Raw genomic sequence first — 7708 nt, 5'->3', positions numbered from 1 at the left:
ACAAATCGTGCAAGATTTGGAAGAAAAAGAACAAATTAATGTCTTTTGTATGCCCACTGGGTTTTTCAATCAGCCTGAAAAATTAGAAAGTCAAGCAAAAATTCTCTTTCGATGACATGAATAAAGCTGATTTACTTAGAAAGGGCACAAAATGTCATTGTCTAGACTAATCTGAGCTGAACAAGAAAAAAATATTCTTTGAAGTTCAAGCAATAGAAGGAAACTCTTTTGTATATTTGGAAGGTAACTTTCATGCATTCCCTGGCTGGATAACCAGAGTCAAACCACAGCATGAGAATCTTAAGCCAATGTCTGAGACCTTGAAAAATGAATACAGATGGTCCCCCGACTTACAAGAGTTAGACTTACGATTTTTCTACTTTACGATGGTATAGGAGCCGTACGCATTCAGTAGAAACTGTATGTGGAATTTTGAACTTTGATCTTGTCCCATGCTAGTGATAGGCAGTACATACTCTCTCATGATGCTGGGCAGCTCCCAGTGAGGCACACGATCAAAAGAGTAAACAACCAATACACGTACTACCACTCACTCCCATACAATCATTCTGTTTTTCATTATCAGTACAGCATTCAATACCTTACATGAGATAGTCAACACTTTATTATAAAATAGTGTTTGTGTTAGATGATTTTTCCCAACTGTAGGATAATATAAGTGTTCTGAACACATTTAAGGAAGGCTGGGCTAAGCTATGATGTTCAGCAGGTGAGGCGTATTAAACATGTTTTCAACTTACAATATTTTGAACTTACTGTATTGAACAATACAATGGGTTTATAGGGATGTAACTCCATCGTAAGTCGAGGAAGATCTGTACTGCGCAACTGAGCAGGGAAGAAAATGGCCACCAGGTGAAGGGTCAAGGGATGGAGTATGTATGACTACCAGCCAGACTTGTCTTTCCTAGTTTCTGATTTCACAAACCAGTAAAATTACATACACACATACACACACACACACACACACACACACACACACAAGCAGAGCCAATTCAACTGCCAATTTTCTATATTTCCACATAAAGATAATTCACTTGAGCCCATTGCTATTATTAGATGTAATTACATCATTCAATTTTTTAAAAAGATATTTTAAGGCCAAAAAACTAGGAAGGACTTGATCTTAGCATTTTCTAAGGCCCTTGAAAACAGCACAGGCTAGAAAATACACTTAAACTAAGTCAATTTTGTTCCAGGTTAGCAGGTGTTGCTTTAGCTGTGATTTGTGATTCACGCCCTAACCCCCAACTCCATTATTCCATTAGTCCCTTTCCTCAAAAGCAATAAATAGGCAAATGGAACATTTAAGAATAATGCAACATTTAGGAGCCCCAAACATGATACAGATGGCTTCACAGATGTAAGGGCTGAAAAGCGGCCCTTGTTGATTAAAGGAAGACAGATTTGGATGGATAAAGAAAGAGGAGAACCGAGCGCGTGATGAACACAGTATGGTATGAACAGAGGGACATTAAAGCAGGAACGGGAATGCTTTAGGGGATGCTAAGAGGCTCAGCTGAGGAGAGAACGGACAAGGAGCACCTGTGTGATCTAGAACTGGAAAGTTCTTGGGGAGTTCACTGGACTGCAGGCTGCAGACTCGGGACTCTGTTTAGAAGCAACAAGGAATCTCCAATGGAACGAGATGACGAAGGAAGCATACGGGCAACATTAACCCAACAGAAGCTATGATTTTAGCAGTAAGTTTTGGTAACTTTAGTAATTTCCTGGGCAGTTAAGCAGTTACCTCTAGTTCTGGCTCAAAAGGTTCCATTTGAGAAGATTCAGGCCCACCTATCTTGTGTGAAAATGCACTGTCACTGTTTCTGCACCTAGACCCTTGGAGGCAGTGGCTGCCTTAATACCCCTGAAAATCATCTAATTTGCTCTGTCTCGGGTACGGCTGCCAACTCCTCTAGGATTTTGCTCTTGGTAACATGAAAGTATTCATTGGTGGAAATAAGAAAATCATGAAAGAGTGCTGTTTCAGAAGAGAAACAGAAGTGATCAATTAATAGAAATGTCCACTAGGCAACTGAAGGGTCATTCATTTATCTGACAACATTTATTGAGCCCCTATCTGGCTACCTACTATGTGCCAGACAGCTGAACAAAAAAAGATAAAGATCCCTGCCCTTGTGAAGCTTACATTCAAGTAGGGATACAATACAAACAATAAACATAATAAATACAGTATCTACAAGTATGTAAAAAGTGCTTCGGAAAAAAAAGATGTAAGATAAAAAGAAAAAGAAAAGAAAAATCTAAAAAAGAAAAACACTCAAATACTAATTGAAGCTAAGAGAAGAGATGAGTTCCCCAGGGAGTAGACTGCCTGGTTAATGCCCTTTCCACTTCTAAAACTCTACCACTGGGCTTCCCTGGTGGCGCAGTGGTTGAGAATCCGTCTGCCAATGCAGGGGACACGGGTTCGAGCCCTCGTCCGGGAAGATCCCACGTGCCGTGGAGCAACTAAGCCCGTGTGCCACAACTACTGAGCCTGTGCTCTAGAGCCCGTGAGCCACAACTACTGAGCCTACGTGCCACAACTACTGAAGCCCGCACACCTAGAGCCCGTGCTCCACAACAAGAGAAGCCACCGCAATGAGAAGCCCACGCACCGCAATGAAGAGTAGCCCCTGCTCACCGCAACTAGAGAAAGCCCGCGCAGCAACAAAGACCCAACGCAGCCAAAAATAAATAAAAATTTTTTTAACAAAATAAATAAATTAATTAAAAAAAAAAAAAACAAAAATAAAACTCTACCACTCCAAATCAAGGAATTTGACGCATATAACCTCAACCTTCTTGTTTAAGCAGAAGGTAATATCAAAGCATCACATTATTGTTGTGACTTAAAGAAATAACAGAGACCCATCACCAGGGAACTGTCCTCTTACAGAAGAGAAAATGGAAGACCACAGAATTTAAGTAAGATCACCTTAGAGCAAAACAGGACTGGGGGCAGATGGGAATTCCAGCACTCTCTAGCTTCTTGTAACTTTTAAGAGCAGAAGCCCTTTCAGTCACTTCAAAAGTACCTCAAACCCTCTTGGAGGCAATGAAAAATATTTTTATTACATAAATAGTTTAGCCATATAGTGGCAATAATAAAAATAGCAAACACTTAACAGAGAACTTACTTGTGCCAGACACTCTTCTAAATCCTTGTCATGAGTAAGAAACTCATTTAATCCTCACAACAACCCTGTGAGGCAGTCAGACTTCAGAGTGAGTGGTTTTAATGCCACGCCACCCCTTCAATTATTTATGCATACCTTCATAGAACATAATCCTTATCACTAATTAGGAAACTGAGGTCTAGATTTTTCATCTGGACTTGGCAGAATTAGATCATATTTGTATGTCAGAAATGCAACCATTTAAGCTTCATTTGAAGTAAACGTGTTTTAGAAGTAAAGAAAATTTGAAACTATATAATATAATCAGTATTATGCTAAAAAAAATGGTATTTCAGTAATTCAATAAAGGGTCCTCAAAGGTATGTTTTCAACTAAATAGTCTTCAGAGAAAGACACTATTTCAAGACCCTAAGTAAAGTTTTTAAAAAATGAAATTCTAGTAAGGCAGATCTTTTTTTATGTTTCACTTGAACAAACCTTATGCTTTGATTTTCACAGAAGGGAAAGGGAGAGAGAAATACAATGAAAAAAAGTTCTTTCCCCTGGTATTTTTCTAAGCATTTACAATTTCAGATTAGATTTTAGAAAAATCAGAATCATGAGGCTTACCAATAACATATGATAACATGATAATAAAATACAACAAATTTTTAAAAAACAAAGTTTCCCTTTCTCAACACACCAAATATAGATTGTGTAAATTCAATTATAAAATAAAGTGTTACTAACTATGTATCTAAAGTTGATGATCTTTTTGCCTTCAGTTCACTAGGTTCATTTTCATTTCAATGGACTTTCCTATTAAAGAGTTTTGATTATATGTCACATACAATTACAATTCACTCCATGGATCTGTCCACATTCTTCAGTTGTACTGGAATTTCATCATACAGAATAACAGTTAAATACATGGATCATTGGCTACAGCTTACAACCATTTTAGAGATGACGTAATCTGCATTACACAGTAGGTATGTCTACACTGTTTGTATGCATGGATCTCAAAGCAACTTCTAAACCTTCACTGGTAAAATTGTCCCTCTCCTAACAAACTCCTTGTCTTTTTTCTGTGAGAGAAGAGAATTGATCTTTCTTACTGGAGCAAGGTTGGAGAGGCCAGGCTCCCAACTTTGATACATCAGTATATTCAGATAAGACACAAAAGAGGAAAACAGCATATGTTGGCTCCTATATTCAACATTCTTTTCTCATCCTTAGGAACATCCCGTTTCATTGTGCCATATTTTTAAACATACAATCCCTCTGACCCTCAGCATATTTCAAAACCTCCACTGGCATGCTACATATTTCTTTCTCCTTATCCTTATCACCATGGAGGGCCCAACATGAAGCTATTTTTGAATGGCCTAGTCACAGCTATTATCTGAGTGCCAAATGGGTGCAAGACACTCTGATGGCACTGTAAAAAATATAAACAAAAGTAGTAGAATCCTTGTCTTCAAACAGCTTTTAAAACTAGTAGGATTAGATAACCGTACCAGTCACTGTAGCCACAAGGTAGAATGAGAGCCAGAATTGAGGTGGTGTAGACATTTAAGGGGGAGGAGGGACTCTGAGCTTTGCTGCAGCCAACATGTAGAGGGAAACATGATCTGTTATAAAATTCAGTGTCCCTGGGGTAAAAATAAACCAGTTGCTCAGAGAAAGAACAACTATTTTTGCTACTGAGATCAGAAAGCAATTCAACGGATGGTTTCTAAGAGAAGGTTCTGTTAAATGTAATAAAAATCCTAAGGATATTTTTTTTACAATAAACAAGGGTAAGTTTGAAGAGGGCTGAGAAGCTCTAATGAAAACCAGGAAATCTAACATGGACAAGAGGCAGAAGAGCAGGCCTCAGCTCTACCATGACTGCAAACTCCACAGGTGCAGAAGATCGTGAAGCATGATTGACACATTGAGAATAACTGCATTTCTCTGGGGGGAATGAGATGGGGTCTAAATAAGTAAAAACCACTGTGTTATTTAACTGAATTCATTTATCCTTATACAAACAGAATCACAAAGATACTTTGATGTCAACATTTGACATTTCATGTAAATAGAAAGTAGGTAATCAGTTGAAACAGACAAAAGTGACTTATATCTAAGAATTACTATTTTTAAAACAAAGTTCCTAAAAGTATCTCATCTAATATGCACTTGATTCTACAAAGTTTTTTGTACCACTTAAATTTATATCAGCGGGCTTCCCTGGGGGCGCAGTGGTTAAGAATCCGCCTGCCAATGCAGGGGACATGGGTTCAAGCCCTGGGCCAGGAAGATCCCACATGCCAAGGAGCAACTAAGCCTGTGTGCCACAGCTACTGAGCCTGCACTCTACAGCCCGCGAGCCACAACTACTGAGCCCATGTGCCACAACTACTGAAGCCTAGAGTGCGTGCTCCGCAACAAGAGAAGCCACTGCAATGAGAAGCCCATGCACCGCAATGAAGAGTAGCCCCCACTCGCCGCAGCTAGAGAAAACCCGCGTGAGGCAACAAAGATCCAACGCAGCCAAAAATAAATAAATAAATTTTTAAAAACTTTATATCAGCATAGGTTCACAGTTTTCCCGCTTTATAAGAAATGACAGGATCGTCTGAGGGAAGGATGACACTTTGTCAAGTTTAAAATTGGGGTAGAATTTCTGCTGGAGGCTACACAGGGCAAATAACGATAATCACAGATATCCCCTTAATTATTTGGCTATCTTAATTTAAAAGACTTTTGTTATAAAGGAATCTAGTTCTTCAACCAATCACTAAAAGCAAAAGTTTCCTCCTAAAAACGAAAAGAGATTTCTTTAGACGACAGAATCTAAGAATGATTGGTGGTAAGAGGTCAATTCTTTTTCCCTAACCAGTGACCTGCTCATTGCTCAACAGTGAACACTACACCGTCTTCTGAGGCAGGGTTTGCACACACTGGTTGAAAATAAAAGCATTACTAGATCATATCAGCTCAAATTCCAGTGAATAGTCCCAGGCCATTAATGACATCAACTCCAAGTTTCCAAATAGACCAATTATTAAAATTTATGAATGACTGACAAAAAAAATTCCAATTCTTTTGCAAAGATTCATACACTTGGAAATGAATAACTCATCAAGAGGCAGAGTGGACTGGGTCAGAGTGCAAATATTTACTCATGAACTTGGCTCCTACGTTGCATCATTTTTCATTTAGTTTTACAGTCTGTGATTATATGTACCATTTGCCTAAAAACTATCAATTAAGACAAAGTTCATAGAAAACAAAGAACATATAAATTTAAAATGTGATAAGTCCTTCTATTTATGTACTGATCTGTAACATTCTAAGTATTCAATATATCTCATTCATACAGTGAACACCATAGTGGCATTATTTATTTAGCCCTCATCTCATTCTACAAGGAATCTGAGATAGCTTATGAGAAATGCATGTATTAAGGAAAGAAATTAATAATCATGACCAAGGAGTGCTCACTTGGGCAACACATACACTAAAACTGGAACGATACAGAGAAGATTAGCCTGGCCCCTGCACAGGGATGCCATGCAAATTCGTGAACCACTGCATATTTTTAAAAAATCATGACCAAGGAAAGCATAAATTAGAGAAGAAAATGAAGACTGTGGCTGGCATAAGAGATATTGGAATAGAACTCAAATTTGGAGACCTATTTGAGTCCTACACAGTTACTACAATTAAGCAGAGAATTCGAGTCTGTGCTTCCTAGCAGCCAAGGTGAAAAATGTCAATGTGATTAGTTATATGATTTTCTATAAGGAACAAACACCTACACTCCTTCAGGGAAGCAAAGCTGTTTCTTATCACTTACTGTGAAAGAGCTGCTCTAGGAGACACTGAAAGATGTGATGGAAAAATTTCCCAATAACATCTCAATGGCAAATAAGGTCACAAGGCTGGTTTTTTTGTGTTGTCCCAGATTAAAACTGAATTCTACAATGGAGTCAAGATAATATGGCCAAGGAGCCCAATTTTTCAAGCAGCATGGTGGACTGAGCTGAGAATAAAGAGTTGGAAGCCCAACAGTGTCGTTTAAGAGATTATTAGCAGTAAAGTGCAAGAACAAAAATTAAAATAAATAGCCAAAATTATGATGCTTCTAAGTTTCCATCCTTACCGCCTTTCTCTCTTTGAACGAGTAAGTCCCTGACCAGTGTCATCTATTCCACAACTTGAACTACTTAATTATCTCCCCAATCTACATCTTCTAACCCAGAGCTAAAGTCTCCTTTTCATGTACGTATCTGACACTTTTACCTCAAGGTCCTACCAGCACCATTGACTCCACAAGTCCCAAACTAATCTAAGTTATCTGTCCTCTCAAACACATTCTTCCTTCTGCCATCCTCAGTTTGTCATAGAAATCCTATCCTCTCAGTCACCTGGGCTTACATCCTTGGAATCAATTTTTTTCCTTCCTCTCCGTAACTGCCCACATCTGATCAGCAGTCTGCCTGACTATTCTCCCTGCACGACTGGCCCACGTTCTCTACTCCAGCCCCAGGGCCACCTTCCTAGATCAGATC

General features: G+C 38.7%; 1 non-coding gene across 1 annotated transcript; it reads left to right on the top strand.

Annotated features, from left to right (window-relative positions):
- Positions 1-6630: 6630 nt before the first annotated feature.
- LOC137764531 (U6 spliceosomal RNA) lies at positions 6631-6737 on the top strand. Its single transcript, XR_011074032.1, has one exon. It is a non-coding gene; the product is annotated as a U6 spliceosomal RNA (small nuclear RNA).
- Positions 6738-7708: the final 971 nt, after the last annotated feature.

The sequence above is a fragment of the Eschrichtius robustus genome, chromosome 4 (assembly GCF_028021215.1).
Source record: "Eschrichtius robustus isolate mEscRob2 chromosome 4, mEscRob2.pri, whole genome shotgun sequence".
Taxonomy (NCBI): domain Eukaryota; kingdom Metazoa; phylum Chordata; class Mammalia; order Artiodactyla; family Eschrichtiidae; genus Eschrichtius; species Eschrichtius robustus.
This window is presented reverse-complemented; position numbering and strand designations above follow the sequence as displayed.